This window comes from Chlamydotis macqueenii, chromosome Z (assembly GCF_036417535.1).
Source record: "Chlamydotis macqueenii isolate bChlMac1 chromosome Z, bChlMac1.mat, whole genome shotgun sequence".
Taxonomy (NCBI): domain Eukaryota; kingdom Metazoa; phylum Chordata; class Aves; order Otidiformes; family Otididae; genus Chlamydotis; species Chlamydotis macqueenii.
This window is the reverse complement of record NC_141593.1, coordinates 30,943,186-30,962,365: the sequence shown is the minus strand read 5'-3', so window position 1 is coordinate 30,962,365 and position 19,180 is coordinate 30,943,186. Positions and strand designations below refer to the sequence as shown.

At 37.3% G+C, this 19,180-nt stretch overlaps 1 long non-coding RNA gene across 1 annotated transcript in view; it reads left to right on the top strand.

Annotated features, from left to right (window-relative positions):
• Positions 1 to 17,879, top strand: part of LOC147596299 (uncharacterized) — a 562,863-nt gene extending 544,984 nt beyond the window's left edge. The window contains exon 5 of the long non-coding RNA XR_015261405.1: positions 17,834 to 17,879. This is a non-coding gene — a long non-coding RNA (uncharacterized LOC147596299). The remainder of the gene's footprint in view (positions 1 to 17,833) is intronic.
• Positions 17,880 to 19,180: the final 1,301 nt, after the last annotated feature.

Here is a 19,180-nt window from a genome sequence, read left to right as displayed (position 1 = left end):
TTTTCTATGTATAACATCAGTCTCTTAGAAAAGCTTAACTTTTTAAAAGAAGCTTTTTAGAAGATTTTCCTCCAGCTTCCTGGAATCTTACATTGATTCACTTTGGAGTTCATTAATCAGACAACTGAATCTGCAGAAAACAGGTAGCTGAACTCGTTGTTTATTCCACACAATGGTGTAAGGAAAAGGGGAACACTTAGTTATATCAGGCTAATTTAATAATGATTAGGTAAAAACAATATGTGTAATGTCCATAGCTGACCATTGTCCCCTGTCTCACTTTGATCCCATGGGTGTTAGTTGTTGGTCTGCAGGCAGACAGAAAATACATATACATTACCCATATTTATTAAAAAGTAGATGACCTAAATGACCTTTGCTCAGCCCTTCAGTGCTTTGTTTCGATGAGTCCTCTTTTGCTCTGCCTTCAGGATCAAAAGGAGTAGGGAATTAACAAGAAAGAACCATCTCCATTAGTTAGTTCTTTCTTGTTAGTTCTAAGAACAAGAAAGTTCTTAGTTAGTTCTTCCCTTCACTTCTTCTCCATTGAAATATACTCAATTTCACCCATCTGCACACACACTTATTAAATTGGCATCAAGTGTATGTTTGCGGCCAGCTCAGCAGAAAAAAAAATTATTCGTACATATGGATCCCATAACATAATTGTTAAATTTTCCAAATAACAACATGGAATTTATGCTCCAGATGTCTGAGATGCTGCCTCTTATGGATTGTATTCTTGCCTTACAAACAGTTTCATGACGATGGTTTTCAGTTCGTAGCTGTCTTCCCTGTTGTGAATGTCTGAAACAGATGGGCAGTGTTTATCACTACAGCATGTGCAAAAGTGCCCTTTTGTGGATAGATTTGAATTCGTATCTGATATAACTGGTGGTAACTTCTTCCTCTTGCCAATCCCTAATTTTTTTTTTTTCTTTCCCGTGTAACTTTATTAGGAATATGTTTGTTAATTGAACTAGGAACTTTCATAAATCAGCTTCACTTGTTAAAAGGCTATTTTCTGAATGCCAGGAACATGAAGCATCTGTCAATATGTTGAAGCATTGTTTGATGTATCTGCATTACAAATTTTTGAGTGTGACTAGTATTTTGCATCTATAAAAACAGTATGATTCCTGTCTTTTTATACTGTGAAGAAGCATTACATCTCCCTGTAGGAAGACCTTGAATACACTTCATTGCATAAGAAGTGTTTTAAGCTTACTTATAAGCAGTTAAATACTTATTAATTGAAATGCTGTTAGTCACAATGTCCTAAGAAAGGAGAAAACATCAGAAAACATTGTGTCCTTGTTTTATTTAGTGAGGGGGGAGCTACGGTGGCAGCTGTAAGAAGCTGCTAGAAGTTGCTCCCCTTTGTTCAGTGGACTCGGTCAGGCCTAGGGCTGACCTGCTGCTGGCCAGGGCCAAGCCAATTGGTAGCAGAATGTTCCCTGGTAATGCCTCTGCAATAACATATTTAAGAAGGGGAAAAAGAGGAAAAATGAGAAGATGTAAGGAAGCTGAAGCGGGAGCAGAGAGGGGGACGCATGAGCCTTGTGGGTCTTGTAGCCCTCACCCTCTGGCCTCCTGCCAGGCGGCTGACTGGGCCCTACTCGGCCTAGCCCAGCTGCAAGAAGTGAAGAAAGGTGATGTGAAGAGAACCTCAAAGATGTCTGCCTGAGTCTGATTGTGAAGAATTTTTTTGTGAGAGAAACGGCTGTAGATGCCAAAGTCAGTGAAGAAGGAGGGGGAGGAGTAATGATGCTCCTGGCCAGAATTTCCCTGCAGCCCCTGGTGCAGCCCATGGTGAGGCAGGCCATCCCCCTGCAGCCCATGGAGGTCCACGGAGAAGCAGAGATCCACCTGCAGCCCATGGAGGACCCCACGCCGGGGCAGGCAGATGCCTGAAGGAGGCTGTAGCCCGTGAAGGGCCCATGCTGGGGCAGCCACTCCAGAGGGACTGCACCCTGTCGAAAAAAATGACTCATAACAGAGAAGTTCACGAAGGACTGTAGCCCCTGGGAGGGACCCCACACTGAAACAGAGGAGGAATGTGAGGAGTTCTTCCCCTGAGGAGGAAGGAGAGGTGTTGAAGCAATGTGTGGTGTGATGAACTGACCATAACCCCCATTCCCTCTTCCCCCCTGTGCTGCTCGAGGAGGGGAAGGAGGTAGAGATAATGTTAAGCCTGGGAAGAGGGAGGGGTGGCGGGAAGTTATCTTGTTCTCTTTCTCATTATCCTGCTTTGTTTTTAATAATAAACAGATAGTTTTCCCCAACTCCAGTCTATTTTGCCCATAATGGTAACTTTAAGGATCTCTCCCTGTCCTTATCTCAAACCTGGAGCCTTTTTTCTTATATTATCTCTCCCTATTCCCTGTGAAGGTGGGGGGAGTGAGAGAGAGACTGCATAGATTGGTCCCAAGCAGGGCTGAAATACGACACATTGACAACAATGAATAATTCTTTTATTGTACAATAATTTTCCCAGCAAGGTCTTTCTGGAAATTTTAACCAAGTTAAAACCAATTTTAACCATGTTTTTCAAATTTAAAGACTACTCATACATGAATAATTATGAACATTGAAATTACAGCACAGTAGTGGTTTGCAGTGATACTAAAAATTAAAAAAATCTTCATTTATTAATTGCTAATGTACACATATCATGTTACTTGCTATTTATAGGTACACTGTGTGAAGATAAATTTAGGTGTTGAATTGGAGGAAATGGGCTGATTATCTAACAAGTTAGATTCTATGATATTTAACAGACACCTCAGACTAAATTGCTTTGGTTTCTTATTTGTCACTGTATCATCTGAAAGAACTGGAAATCAGTCATACACGATGCATTTTTCTGTTTCAAGAAAAATGTGCCAGAAGTCACTAGTGATGTATGAGATGACTATGATAGGGTGAGAAGAGCAACCATTCCTGTGTATTAACTATAACCTTTGACTCCCTTCAGAAAAAAAAAAAAAAAAAACAACACTTTTTGGTAATGTACCTCTTTTTATGTAAACAGAATGTATAGCAGACAATTGAAGAAATATGAGCAATCTCTGAAGTAATGCATTAAAAATGAGTACTACTTTTATTGAATACTGGATGGAACACAGAAGTAGGCAGAATAATTATAGACCATAATTGTAAAATTTCATAGCAAAATGGTCTTCTAGTTAAAGTATTTTTCACTATTGAAAACACAATCTAGTGCCATACCCATGGCTCTCAGTTCAACTGCCTCAGAGTGTTTTCATAAACTTGAGTGTTTCTCTATTTATCGTTTTATTTGTTTCACGTGAAATAAGCACTAGATCACAGGGTATAATGGGGCAAATGATTAAACTCTAAGCAAAACTCTTTCACATTGTGAAAGAAATCTCAGTGAAACAGGTACATGAGGAAAACTTTGAAATCTCCTGTCTTAGGCTCTACTTCCCAAGCCAGACTAAGGTGTGGGGAGAGGGAGATCACTTTTTGTGTGATCTCCGATGTACATGTAATTTTTATTTGAAAAGCACAATCTCCTAATTCCTAATCATTTTTTTTTAATTCAGATAGTACCTACCATCTGTATTTGACATCATATTCAAGATGATGTCAAATCATCCTCTCTGGGACTGAGTGAGGAATACTTTTGAACCTAGAGACAAGCATTAGGAAAGAGAGTGTGAGATAGAAGGAAGAAGAGTGAGGAAAATCAGATATCATTTTCCAGGGAAAAAGTTAGGGAGAGGGCAGCAGCAGAGTGACTACTGCTCTTTGATTCATCCTTCTTCTGTTATAATTGTCTAGGGTCTGCAGTTGTCTCACATCTGACAATCTTGCCTGGTTTTGTGCTTTGCAGACAAAATGTGAGCAAAGAGAGAGTTATAGGAGCCTTTGAGAGAGAAATTCTTGTTTGCTAGTATTTATATTACTGCTCTCTATCTGAAATACACCAAAAAAGGAGAGTGTTCTGCTCTGCATTCTGAAGATACATTGAAAGTATTATATCTCCATATATCTAGTGTATAAAATGATTTAAAATAAAGCACAGGACGTGTATAATACTATGAAGTGGCTAATTCTTCATGTTCCTAACAGAAGTGCTTGGATACCGTATCTTTCATGCCTGATACTGATTTGACATATAGCTACAGTTTTAATTGCCGAGTTATAACTATTGATTTATATTTAGAATCATACAGTGATTTGGGTTGGAAGGGAGAATGGTTTGAGTTGGAAGGGAGAATGGTTTGGATTGGAAGGGAGTGATGTGATTCTAATACCACACAGATTTAAATCCACTAATCCTAATTTCCTTGGAAATCTGTTTAGCTTTTCTGAGGTTCACTTCAGAGTTGATAGGTCTTAAAACTAGCCTTCCAAGAGTTTTTCTCAAATATTCAAGAAAGACTGGTTCACAGTATGTAAAATGGGAGAGGAAATTAAGTCTTGGCTGGGAGATCTTTGGGAAGGGCAATACAGAAGACCTGAAAAAAAACCCTGAAATGTATTGAAAATGTAATACTCAGCTTCTCTTTTTAGGCACTTTGTATCAGTCAGTCTATATACATTTTCAGAACTACATTAGAAATGAAGGGCTTTTGTGGAAAAAAAAAATCAAATGGGAAACCTAAAAAAGTTGCTCTAGAAACTTGGAAAGTGACAGATACACTTGTGCACGCAAGTTATACAAGCTCAAATGAGGACTCACTGCAACAGCTCCACAGTAAGCAGAAGAAAATATTAAAAAGCATACAAAAAGCATGTGAAAGACCATGTAAGGAAATTATTAGATACACAAACTGTATTTCAATGATAACACCCAAAAATTATGTCATCAAAATCCCCTCATTTAATAGGAGTCAAACTGTTTTCAATTTGGAACTGGTAATTGCCAAAGTGATTAATTTAAGATTTTGAGAAAGGGACAGCTGAAATCTTCCATGGTAAGAGAATGTTTCTCCACAGAAAGGAGGTGGCTTTCTGTAACATTGCACATTGTGGCAATTCCTGAGGAAATTATAGTGGAACTAATAAATCAGAATAACTCCATGAGACCTCCATCACTGGTGCAGAACATTATGAAAAAAACTGTTGTGTTTGAAGATCAGATCTATTAATTTCACATTTAAAATCAACATAGACTAGCCTGTGGGTATATAACTAAAAAGTCCAAAACCAAGAAGGAATCACTGAAGAGTGAACTCAGGGAAAAACAAAAACAAAAACAAAAACAAACAAACAAAGGAATGCTTATGACAAGAAATTTCAAGGCTGTAGCTTTTTAAACTCCAGTAGATGAAAACAGAGCAAAAAAAAACCTATTTTTTTTTTTCAATTGCACGAGTACTACTTTTGTGAAGATGAATGTACAGGTTTGCACACATATGTATTGCAGAAACTTATTGAAGTGGATGATGATATAGTGATGATGTGCGCTTTTTTAAAATCTTTTTTTCCTGTTCTTGGATTACATAAGCTCTTAATTATTTCTATAAATGTTTGTGGCTTGAGATAAAACTGAATCATCTCCGTGCAACAGTCTACACATTATCCAGTCATTTTACTTTATTCTTACTGGCCTATCTGTAATTAAGAAGAAACAAAGTGTCCTAAATGTATATGATTGAGTTTGTTTTCATTCAGTAAAACAAAAATACTATAGTGGATTAACAAGCAACTACACAAAAGAGCATTCACCCTCCACACCCTCTTTTTATGATTACCTCTAAGAAGGTTACCTCCTCTTTCTTAGAGTTACACTAGTTCTCATCTCACATTTGTGATCTATGTTAGACTGCATGGTCTCTTTTTTCTGTGTAAAAATGCTACTTAGTCTTCCATAGAAATAATTGTCTTTGCCTTTTCATTAAGTGATTTCTCTGCAAACCCCATGGTAATAGAAATATTTAAAAGTATTCCTTAAACTATCTGTTTTTTTCAGATTGATCTGGTAACGAAGCAAACTTGGAAGGAAAAATTTCTCTCTGCTTTGACAAAATATAATTGCCATTCTTAGAGACTCGTGTATGGTTTATAAAAGGAAAGCATTTCACATCTTTGAAGTCATTGACCAGGTGTTATTCACAGTTCAACAATGAGGAAACTTAAAGACAAAATCATGATTTGTCTAATACTGAACAGTAAATTAGTGGCAAAGTAAGTAAGTCCACTCTCCTCTACTGTAACCGTGAGACCATATTGCCGCTATCACAGTAGCACTTAGTAAATGAATTGGAGCTTTGTTCTTCAGTAAAGAAATAAAAGTTTGTTTTTTTTTTTTATTCAAAGCAAATGTGTTCATTTCAAAATAAAAGATAGTGCTAACTTCGTGCATGGTAAGAATTTAGCATCATTGTCCCCAACTTATATTTAATTATTTGACTTCATAGGAGGTGTTAATGAAAAAAAAAAAACATTTTTTCTCAGTAAAAGCAAACCCCTCATGAGTTTGTTGTAGCATACATAAAAATTTTAAGTAATCTGGTTACATCACACAGTGAATCTGAATCAGATTTAGAGCAGTGTGATTCACACTAGCTGCTTTCTTTTTTTTCGATGCGATCTCTACAGAAAATAACAGCAAAGTTGGAACAAAATGTGTGTAAAAGGAATATGGTTAAAAGACCATAAGTCATCTTTCCAGCTATTTTTCCTAAATGCATTTTAACAGAGTTTGATGTTTTAAGGGAAGCAAAAGGATATATATACCCTTGAAGGGTCGAAGCGCAGACATATAGCCTGGGAAGATTATAGAGAGGTTCTCCAGGCAGCTGGAGATCAGGTAAGGAAAGAAAAAGCCCTGACAGAATTAAATCTAGCCACGGATGTCAAGGGAAACAAGAAAAGCTTCTTTAGGTATGTTGAAGATAAAAGGAAGACTAGAGAGAATGTGGGCCCTCTCCAGAAAGAAATGGGAGATAACAGGGACATGGAGAAGGCTGAGCTACTCAACAGCTTCTTTGCCTCAGTCTTTGCCAGCAAGGGCTCTAGCCACATAGCCCAAGTCCAGAAGGCAAAAGCAGGGGCTGGGAAAATGAAGAGTCACCCACTGTAGGAGAAGAGCAGGTTCAGGACCATCTGCAGAACCTGAAGGTGCACAAGTCCATGGGATCTGATGAGATGCATCTGCAGGTCCTGAGGGAACTGGAACTGGAGCAAGAATCTATCCATCATATTTGAGAAGTTGTGGCAGTCCAGTGAGGCTCCCACTGATTGGAAAAGGGGAAACATAACCTCCATTTTTGAAAAGGGAAACAAGGAAGACCTGTGGAACTACAGACCAGTAAGTCTCACCTCTGTGCCTGGCAAGATCATGGAGCAGATTTTCCTGGACATCATGCTAAGGCAGATGGAAAATAAGGAGGTGATTAATGACAGCTAAGGGTCAACCAAGTGACATCATCTACCTGGACTTGTGCAAAGCACTTAACACTGTCCTGCACTATAACCTTGTTCCTAAACTGGAGAGACATGGATTTGACAGATGAACCACTCCGTGGGTAAGGAATTGGCTGGATGGCTACACTCAGTAAGTTGTGCTCACCAGCTCGATGTACAAGTGGAGACCAGTGACAAATGGCATTCCTCAGGGATTGGTATTGGGACCAATTGCTTAACATCTTTGTTGGTGACATAGACAACGGGATTCAGTAAACTGTCAGCAAGTTCACTGATTACACCAAGCTGCGTGGTACAGTGCTGGAGGGAAGGGATGCCATCCAGAGGGACCTTGACAGGTTGGAGAGATGGGCCAATGAAAACTTCATGAAGTTCAACAAGGCCAAGTGTAAGGTCCTGCACATGGTTTGGGGCAATCCCAAGCACAAGTACAGGCTGTGCAGAGAATGGATTGAGAGCAGCCCTGTGGAGAAGGACTTGAGAGTGACAGTGGACAAGAGCCAGCAATGTGGGCTTGCAGCCCAGAAAGACAACCACATCCTGGACTGTATCAAAAGAAAGTTGGCCAGGAGGTCAAGGGAGGTGGTTCTCCCCCTCTACACTGCTCTTGTGAGACTCCACCTGGAGTGTTGCATCCAGTTCTGGAGCACCCAACTTAAGAAGGATGTAGACCTGTTGGAGAGAGTCCGGAGGAGAGCCACGAATATGACTACAGGGCTGGAGCACCTCTCCTATGAGGACAGGCAGAGACAGTTGGGGCTGTTCAGCCTGGAGAAGAGAAGGCTCTGGGGAGACCTTATTGCAGCATTCCAGTACTTAAAGGGGGATTTTAAGAAAGATGGGGAGAAACTCTTTTGCAAACCCTGTTGTGATAGGACAAGTGGTAATGGTTTTAAAATAGAAGGAGGTAGATTCAGGCTGAATCTGAATTCAGACAGGAAAAAATTTTTCCAATGAGGGTGGTGGAACACTGGAAGAGGTTGCCCAGAGAGGTGGCGGGTGCTCCATCCCTGGAAATATTCAAGGCTAGGTTGGAGTGGGCTCTGATCAATCTTACCTAGCTGAAGATGCCCCTGCTTCTTGCAAGGTGGTTGGACTAGATGACATTTAAAGACCTCTTGCAATGATTCTATATTCTACACAAAGAACTGCAAAGTATCTTACTCTTCCTCTTGAATTCTTTCTTTGTTTTGTGACTTGGGAATGATCTAACAATTCTTACTTGTGGGATTCTGATGTAAAATTTACTGAGTTTCCAGTGAACAGTTATGTTATGTTATGCTGTAATGGCTCTCTCCCTTTCTCTTTCTGTCCTTGCTCCTGCCTCTCACACATACATAAAAGCTTTCTTATAATCTAATTCCTTGATAAGTACAATAGAACTTGTGGACTGATAGTGGAACATACTTTCAGACATTTGTTGTTGGTTTCTAGTGCAGGTCAAGATATTATTAAATCATGTGTGTGAACTGTAGAGTCATTTATTTCACTAGTTTCTATGTGTGTTTTGTCATTTAAAAAAGGAAAGCACAGCATTTCCCACCTGTATTGCTGACGGACATTGTTATCTGTACGAACACAGTTCAAAAAAGTGCATATATGATACTTTTAAATCGAACTCTTTTCCATTATTTTTTAATTTATTTTCTAATTGAATATAATATTGCAGATCCAAATTCCAGCCTTGCCAGTGATTTAGAGTTACATTTCATAGCAAGTATGTATGCTGGATAGAGCAGAGATGTGAGCCTGTTCATTCTGTATCCATTTGACAAACAGATTGTTGTAGTTTTGTTTAGTGAGGGGGGGCCTAAGGTGGTAGCTTCTGTAGGAAACTGCTAGAAGTCGTCCGCCTTTGTTCAGTGGACTCGGCCGGGCCTAGGGCGGAGCTGCTGCTGGCCAAGGCTGAGCCGACTGGTAGCAGAATGTTCCGTGATAATGCCTCTGCGATAAAGTATTTAAGAAGGGGAAAACAGAAAAAAAAAAACAGAGAAGAGAGGATGTGAAGAAGCTGAGCGGGGGCAGAGGCGCAGAGGGGGAGGCGTGGGCCTCATGGGCCTTGCAGGCCTCACCCTCTGGCCTCTCTCCAGGTGCCCGACTGGGTCCGACTTGGCCCAGCCCGGCTGCAAGAAGTGGAGAGGAGATGAGATAGATGATGTGAAGAGATTCCCCTGCAGCCTGTGGTGATGACCATGGTGGAGCAGGTTGTCCCCCTGCAGCCCATGGAGGTCCACGGAGGAGCAGAGATCCACCTGGAGCCCATGAAGGACCCCACATCAGGGGAGGTGGATGCCTGAAGGCAGCTGTGGCCCGTGGAGGGCCTGCTGGGACAGACATTCTGGAGAGACTGCACCCCGTGGAAGAGATGACCCACACCAGAGCAGTTTCAGGAAGGACTGTGGCATATGGGTGGGACCCCAGGAAGGAGCAGGGGAGGAATGTAAGGAGTTCTTCCCCCGATCATGAAGCAGCCGCATAAAACAACGTGTGATGAACTGACTGCAACCCCCATTCCCTCTTCTCCCCTGTGCCTCTCAGGGTGGGAGGGAAGGTAGTAGAGATAATGTTAAGCTTGGGAAGAGGGAGGGGTGGAGGGAGGTTATCTTGTTCTCTGTCTCATTATCCTGCTGTTTGTAGTAATAAAGGAATAGTTTTCCCCAAGTCGAGTCTGTTTTGCCCGTTAACGGTAACTTTAAGGATTTTCTCCCTGTCCTTATCTCAAACCTCAAGCCATTTTTTCTTATATAATCTTCCCCTATTTTCTTGGAGGGTGGGGGAGTGCGAGAGAGACTGCGTATTCTGGTCCGATTGGGACTGAACTACTCTGTGACTCAAGACAAGAGAATGCTAAGAAGCTGTTCTAATGTTACGAGCCACCAGCCCTGTACACCAGCTCCTTAGCACTCATTAGTGCTTGAGGTGATCACAACGGAAGAATACATAGTATTAAAAAATGCTGTTAATTTAAGAGTGTATTTTCTTTTCTCCAAGTGTGATTTGACACGTGCAATATTTTGTAGTTATTCAAAATATGTAGCTCATCATGAAAAAAAATATTATACACAATAAAACTTCAGGTATACAGCCCAGATATTTCTTAAAGAAACTTTGCTTAATTCAGTATTTGTAATTCTTCAGTAAAAATGATAGTCTGAGATATCTTTGTAACTAATATATTTTTAACTTTAGGGTTTTCTCTAGTAATTGCAACAAAGCAAGCTGTGAGATGAGAACAGACTTGCTTGTTTATAAACTTTGAGTTCTTCAAAATTGTTTTTTCACATACTTGCATGCTTGAAGTGAATCAGGATCTTAGCCTTTGACATACACATTCTGTAAAGTAATATTGTAGAAGACAAATCATTAGCCTCTTTGTATTAGAAGTGCATTTTTATTTTCCAGTGAAAGCACTGAAGCACTGGTTTAACTGGAAGCTGCACCAAAAAAAAAAAAAAAAAAGAAGTTGGCAGCTGTGAATAATAGGCAGCAGTTACCATTATGGCTCTGAACCTTTAAACTTTTCCTTTTAACTACCATATTTCCTTCATCCAAAACATTTATCTACAGATCAACTATTTTTATGATGTGATTTTGTAAATTGTGTCATTCTTTTAAAAAAACCCAAAACAAACATCATTTTAGGAAGTTAAATAAAGACGAAATCCATCCTGCAGCAATGCTTGATATTTTCAACAGTAGTACTGCCTGATGCTTGTCAATATTTGATAACCATATTATGTTGTTTTTTAATAATTCTAGTGTATCTGAAAACTTAAAATAGTATTGACTCTAATATAATTTCCAGCTGTTCAAATTGTCTTTCCACACTTCACAGTAAAAAGATTTTTATATTTTTATATTTTTTTATATATTTTTATACACAGTAGCATACCTCCATAAACTAAATTAATAGAAGAAATATTTCTTTATATAACCTAGAGTACACTGAAAGGGATCATAAAATAGATGTATCTTGTAAATTCTACACTCCCCAGAATGATTGCTTTTGCTGTGTACACTTCTAATTAATTTCAATTTTTCTCATGTCCTTAGAATTTGTGCTATGTTATTTGTGTACTTCTTATCCCAAAGATAACAAAACATAGGACAGTTATGGTGTCCTTTGCAAGGTTATGAATTGTGTAAGAGCACATTATTACATAATCTTTAGCATAATCTTTAGCATAGTTTTACAAAGTTAGGTTTGAGTTATTTTAATTTAAATACTTTAAAAAAGAATACTCTCATTTTCACCGTGATTTGCCAATACTTTTTGTGGTGTTTCTCTCTCTTTCTGTTTCTTCTTACGTAGAGCATGTTTTCAGTGACAGCAACTAAAACAAATAATTGCATTGTTGCATACTGGACTAACTAGGATTATAGTGCCATACTGGACTAGGCCCGGAGGAAGTGATGGATAGTCCTGAATATTCTCTGAAATGTTCTTTATGCCTTTGTCTCCATAAGGCAAATTTATTTATGAATTGCTACAGCATGATTTTTTTTCCACGAGGGAAAGGAATGTAAATATGATATAATTATGTTGTTATTAAGTGGGATACAGGGTGTACATGCTATTACATTATTTTAAGCAGAATAGCAAAATACGAATCAGATGCAACCAACTCTTTTAAAAATTGCTTTAATAACTGAAGGAATCATTATTAATCATTTCAGGTAGGAGGTCCTACAGGAGCCTGTTTTGGCCATATTGTTTTTCAGTGTTTAGAAAAAGAAGAGATGTGAATGACGGAAAAAAAAAACATAAGCTTTAAAAATCTGTGACTGACAAACAGCTGGGCAGGATTGTAAATGCCCCAGATGACAGGATTAGAATTTACAAAGATCTTGACAAATTAGAGAGCTTATCCGAAATCAACACTATGTAACAAAAATACAAGAATATGACTACAAATACACAGAAAGAAAAGAGAAATAACTGGTAGAATGCAGAAACACAAAAATTTAATACATGTAATACTGCAAGTTCCAGTACAGCATAGATAAATTCTTTACTAGATCCACACTGCTGCTTCTTGAACCATCCAAGTTTCAGGACCTATTGAAGAATACTGTAGTTCCTTCCTGGCCAGCCCTGTACGCATGTGTTGGTTTTGTTTAGTGAGGAGGGGGAGGGTTACAGTGACAGCTTCTGCAAGAAGCTGCTAGAAGTTGCCGGTGGACTCAGCCGGGCTCAGGGTGGACCTGCTGCTGGCCAGGGCCGAGCCAAGTGGTGATGGTATGTTCCCTGAGGACACCTCTGTGATAACATATTTAAGAAGGGAAAAAATAATTTAAAAAAAGGAGTGAAAACTGCCGGGCAGCTGTCTGGGCTGCAAAAAGTGAAGAGAGGACATGTTAAAAGGACCTGAGAGGCATCGGATGGAGCTTGATTGTCAAGAATGTCTTGTGAGAGGAACAGCTGCAGATGCTGAGGTCAGTGAAGAAGAAAGGGGAGGAGTAATGCTGCTCCTGACGAGATTCCCCTGCAGCCTGTGGTGCAGCCCATGGTGAAGTAGGCCATCCCCCTGCAGCCCATGGAGGTCCACAGAGGAGCAGAGATCCACTTTAGCCCATGGAGGACCCCACACTGGAGCAGGTGGATGTCCAAAGGAGGCTGTGGCCCATGGAGGGGCTCGCATTGGGGCAGTCTGTTTCTGAGGGACTGCACCCTGTGGAAAAGGACCTCACACTGGGGCAGTTTGTAAAGGACTGTAGCCCATGGGAGGGACCCCACACCGGAGCAGGAGAGGAATGTAAGGAGTTCTTCCGCCGAGGAGGAAGGAGTGGCATAAAGTGTCATGTGATGAAGTGTATATAATCTGCATTCCCTATTCCCCCAGTGCAGCTCGGCTGGGGAGCTTTGTTCTCTTTCTCATTATCCTGCTTTGGTTTTACTAATAGTAGGAAATACATAGTTTTCTCCAAGTTGAGTCTGTTTTGCCCATAATGGTAACTTTAACTCCCTGTCCTTATCTAAAACCTTGAGCCTTTTTTTTTTGTTATATTATCCCCCCCTGTTCCCTCAGAGGGTGGGGGGAGTGAGAGAGAGAGACTGCATAGGTTGGTCCTAAACAGAGCTAAAGTATGACAACATCTGAGATTACTTTTAATGGCAAATATATAAGGGGAAAGTGTGTGTTGAGGTTTCACTCTGGTGAATAAGAAGTACGTATTCTAGGGTGTGTATCTGGGCTTCAAGACCAATGGAGTTAAGGGAGGGAGCATCTGCCCTGACATCCAGATGTAGCATTTACAGTTCACATAAACAAAAGGAATTACCAAAGAGATATTGCAAGAAAAAGTCAGCCTTTAATAGAAAACCTTTGATAGCCTTGTTATGTAAAACTTAGGCTCTGTGTTGTGTTAGGGAAGCCCAACTGCAATGTTTTGTCAACAAAGCTGGATTTTCTGTTAAGGTTAATACTAAGAAGAAAGGGAAAGAGAGGTATTTTATGCAAGTATAGATTACCTGCCAAGAAGTTTATGTAGGGTATTATGAAGATAATCTCCATTAAATAATTTAATTGGATACCTTTTTGAATGTGTAGGCTTTGAAATACGTACAACTGTGTTTTACCATAAACCAGAAGAGAGAGGAGCTGTTCAGCTCCAACAACTGCATTTTTACCATAAACCTCAAGAGATTATGAAAATGTGAATAAAAATTTAATGGAACCATTTTATTTCTTCAGCAGGTATTTTTGTGTCTTTTCACAAAATTTTATCAGATTGAAAAAGATGTTGATTAGGCAAGAATATAGAAAGGTTGTGAAATGGCTGTTGTTGGAAAACCAGTGCAATACTTAAAGTTCATGGATCAAACACACATTTGGGAATATATAAGGACTGTTTGGGATTTTTAAGTCAAGCGGACACAGTTACCAGGTAAAATGACAGCCCAGTCCTAAACAAAATGCACTCCTGCTACTCTTACTGTAGACTGTACTTAAAATTGCTTCCAGTTGTGAAAGAACTAGGTAACAGAATAATCTATGAAGCTTTCACCTGTCTCTTTTACATTATATTTTTTTTCTTTAAAAATTCAAGAAATTTCTTGAAGAGAAACAGGGGGAGAAGGATCTTGCATTCTTCATAAGTAGCAAAATATTTAGACATTAAAAAAATTAACTAGAAATTGCTGCCAAAAACATAATTACACTTGAATGAAATGTTAAAAATTCCTTTGCTTTCATAGCCTCCTTAGAAAACTCTTAATTTTTAATTATATCCTCATTTTGGTGTGCATAGTTCAGGATACTGTCTAACAGGACTGAAAAAATATTTTGGATAATGTTTTTCCTGGAACTGAATTTAAGTATCAGTGAGTAAACAAACATTTGTTTGTTGATAATTGATACAATCTTTGCACAAGGAAATAAGAATTAATGGAAGTAAGGTGATAATACATACTGTTAGGATTTCTACTGGAATTTGTCTCGGTAATCATCATCATAAAAGTAGCAGGTCTTGTTCTCTGTGCTGATTTATTAATCAGTTATTAGAAGTCAAAGTGCAAAAAAGATCATTGAAAGCAGAGGTTTAATCCCTTCTTTATTTTTTTCTGACCTGTTGAAATAAAGGTACACTAACATTGTCCAGTACTGAGTCATCATATAGTTATTACTGCCTGGTATTTCCCATAGTGCCTTTAAATAAGGAGTGTTATAAAAGGAGATTAAAAACACAATAGTTCACTTAGTTAATAATCATTCATATAAGTTATTTTTAATTAAGTTATAGTGTTAAGAGAAGATAACAATCTGTTAGGTAAGATAAAATAATAGCTTGTTTTCTAAAATTGTGGTAATTGTGGACAACAAAGAATCATCCTACAAAAGTTGGAACTGGCTAATCCTTTAAGTGTTGCTGAATAATGCCCTGAGTTCTGTGAATAAATTGCTTTTTACTTAAAATAAAGCCAGATGATGTTCAGGAAGTAGACTTCCTAATCTCTCCAAAGTATGATTAATTTGCTGACAATACAGTATAATGAACTATCTTATTGATATTTTGGTTTTATATACATAGAAATAATCCTTAGCAAAAAAAAAAAAAAAAAAAAAAAAAGCACTTTTTCATCTAAAACTCTCAAAGTACGTGAGAAATTTTAATTGAAAATACCAAGATGATTTTATGGAGCAGAAAAGTTTGTGGACAGAAAGAATTTGTAACTTTTCAACATCAATATTTTAGTTCACAACAGAAAAAAAGATTATACTTGAGGTTTATTAACCTCTAATTTCCTGATTTAAAGCACTTGAAAGTTTTCTATGTAAGGACTAGACTGGTGCTATAATGGACTGATTCTCTGAAGGGAAGGTAATAACATTTAAGTTTTTGCACCCAGTTCCAATACTATGTAACCCTTTTTTTTTTTTTCAATGGGTTAAAACTATAGCATAATATTCTAGTATATTTATCCCCATAGAGATTCAAAATAACAAAATAGAAAAAGATGGTTTGAGTCACAGATTAATTTAGACTCCTCTAGACCAATTGTTTAGAAAGTATATTTGACTTAAGAGGCATTTTTTCACTTGTGCTATCATACTCCTGTGGTGGGCATATACTGCTACTTTCATAAGGAAAGAAAAATGAAGGGAAGAAAATTACAAAGTAGAAAAGAACATCCTGAGAAAAATTATTTTGAGAGATAAGAGTAAGTTAAACACTTAGGATAGGAACTTTGTTGTTTTTTGGTTTTTTGTTTTTTTTTTTCCCTAAAAATACAATGGCGATATTGCATGATGACTTCTGCAGTGACAAAACAGACTGTTCAGCAGCTTAGGAGACCTAGGACAAAATGTATTGTTGTGGTGCAAATTCTGATGTCTTTAATTAGGAAAAAAAATGAAAGTGAAATATTCACTTTTAAATGTTCAGCTCCAAACCTGTTAGAAACTTTAAAAAGAAAAAGAACCTGACTTTTTTTTTTTTTTTTTTTTTTAAGATAAAGAAAGGCCAAATATATACATTTTTATCCTCAGTTTCTTTTTTGAATATGTCTAAAGTACTTAGGGAAGAACATGTGCCATTTCTTGAGCCACGAGGGGAAAAAAAAACAACAACAACAACAAAAAAAAACCCAACTCAAACAAACAAAAACCCACAAAAAACAAAACACAAAACTAATTTCACAAAACTAATTTGTCTAAAGCAAACACCATGGAAAAATTTTTGGAACTTGGCAACACTGCAAGCACTGAATGGATAATCTGTTAATAGGATGTCTTGAATAATCTTAAGATTACAGAGACATACATATTTCTTCTAAAGCATGCAGATTACCATTATAGCATTTAATCTTCTTCTTTAATATGTTAATTACTCTTAGCTTAAAATGAAAATAAATTTAGTATTATGCTTATGTATCATTTTTTTTTCTGTGCATCCTTCTTTTCTATTATTCAGACACGTTTTCACTTTGTGTATTTCCTAATATTTGTTTGCCAGATTTTAAATTTTGAACATTAATCTTCATTAATGTTGTGCTGGAAAGAGAAAAATGCCAATAGACAAAAGGTTGGAAACTAATTTGCTGCAGGAAAATCAATTTCAGATTGTTCTTATTAAGCTAATGTGTAACCTCAAGCCTTATTAATGAAATAAGCATGGTTATAGTATTGATAAATATAACGAATCTTAGCAATTATAAAGAAATGCATCCAAGTCCATAAAATGAATGTTAATTCAATGATGAATTGTTTGTATTTGATAGTCATAAAGGAGATTTGCTGTACTAATCTATTTCTTCCTCTACTTTTATAGAAGAAATTCCATTTTTGCATCCCCAGATTTACAAACATCCATCCCCAGTCAGATTCTCTATTGCTTTTACTTTGATGTACTTTTATCAGCTGTCACAGAGCATTCTGATCCCTTTCATACATGAAATGTATATCCTCTATTATTATTTTGGTTATTTTTATTTTCTACTCTTAGAAACAAAATCTTAGGATGTAGTCTGATTTTTTAAAATATCTTCTGAGCATTAAAGTAATTTGTTTTCTAAAGAAACTATTTATGTTCAAATAAACTTCTCAAGTCATAGTTTGAGCTTCTCTGGTGTGCAGTCTGAACCTCTTCTATCCAGATATCCCTGGAGCTTATTAGTCTCCATGGAAATTCACAAATTCTCAGCCCAGGACAGACCTTAAAATCAATCTTTCCTCAGAACACTCTTTGGGGATAGGGAGAGGAAGACTGAACACACTAGAAAGCTTAGACTTTACTGGGCTGCTTTTTTGACATGAAATGCACTTCTTTCAAAGTGTGCTAGTCAAGGTTTAAGCCAATAGATTTTCCTATAACATATACATATGTTAATTATTTGTAGTATTGAGCTATAATTTAGTCATTTTACTGTATATCTAACGTCTAAATATTTATTGTCGGTGGTGATAGAAAGCTTTTATTTTGTGTTTCTCAGATCTCAGGATAGAGAGTTTTTGGTTGAATTCCAAACCTGAAAGCTCAAGGTAAGTAATTATGTTTGTTATTTCTTTAGCTTGAATTTGAATGGTTCTGTGAATAATTGTATTCCAGTATATAACTATGTTTCCTGGAGCATGAAAAAAAATTCCTACCTAGTCTGTGATAATGTCAGCTGGTAATATCAGCAATTAATTAATCTCTTTTTGTTTCAAGAAACTATGAGGAAAAAAGTGGTTTTTTTTTAATTACAGTGTAAAGAGAAAATGAATTTGTTCATATTTGTTTGTCTTAGCATAGTTTGACTGAAGACACCATGACCTAACTGTACTTCAGTGCTACGTGTGTAACTTGACCATGTTGCATTTTGGGACTAATGTTAACATAGTCATCAAACACAGGACCTGACATAATTTCAAAGTGAGAGGGATAACATAAAACAAAAAGGCCATAAAAACAGGGGAAAAAAAAGACTCATAAAAATGACAGAGGTTCTCCAGAAGTAAACTGCATTTTTTGTACATTAAATCCCTTGTGAGAAACCATCTTTTAGGAATGAATAAGAGCCAAGCAGTAGTAGATACTAAAACTATCATGTTATGGATTTTATCAAAATGGTTTCCTACTAACAGAAGTGACAATTATGGTCAGTAAGGTACAACATAGATAGCTCTTATAATGAAAACTAAAATTACTGGAAATCTGTGGTTGCTGCAGTCCAATTTTTTCTCCAATTTTTTTCTCCTTTCCATATACTAAGTTTTTTTGGGGAAATGTTATGTTTAATGTGAAGTCATTTGAAAAAGGTATGTTGACATTTAGCATGTTGCTGAAATAATTTAATAAGTAATGTAATAAAGCTATTGAGATAGACAAGCTTAAACAGATTACCCAAGTATTCTCCTGTGTTTTAAGCTTATTTCATAATATTAAATATAATAAAGTCAAGTGCTTGTTTTATAATAAGGGACAATATGATTAGCATGCAATTGAGATCAAACTCAAGAGGAAACCTCATTTATATAACACAAATAGCTGTCATACTCTGTATGTATGGGCAGCAAACAAACAACACTCGTAGAAAGTAGAAACTTAAGCTCAGAGGAACAAATCTGTCAGCTTTGTTTTGTGATTCCACTCATTGTGTGCAGGTAGTAGTTCAAAAAGCACCATGGCAGAAACAATGATGTATTTTATCATGTCATTTTTTTTGTACTGAGTTGCAACTTTTGAGCTTAAAAGCGTATTTCTGTTTCAGAAGCTTCTTGTGAAAGCCTGAAACTTAGAATTTTGTGGTATCAATTTAAGAGTTACGTAAAATATTTTTTCTTAATGTTTGGACAAG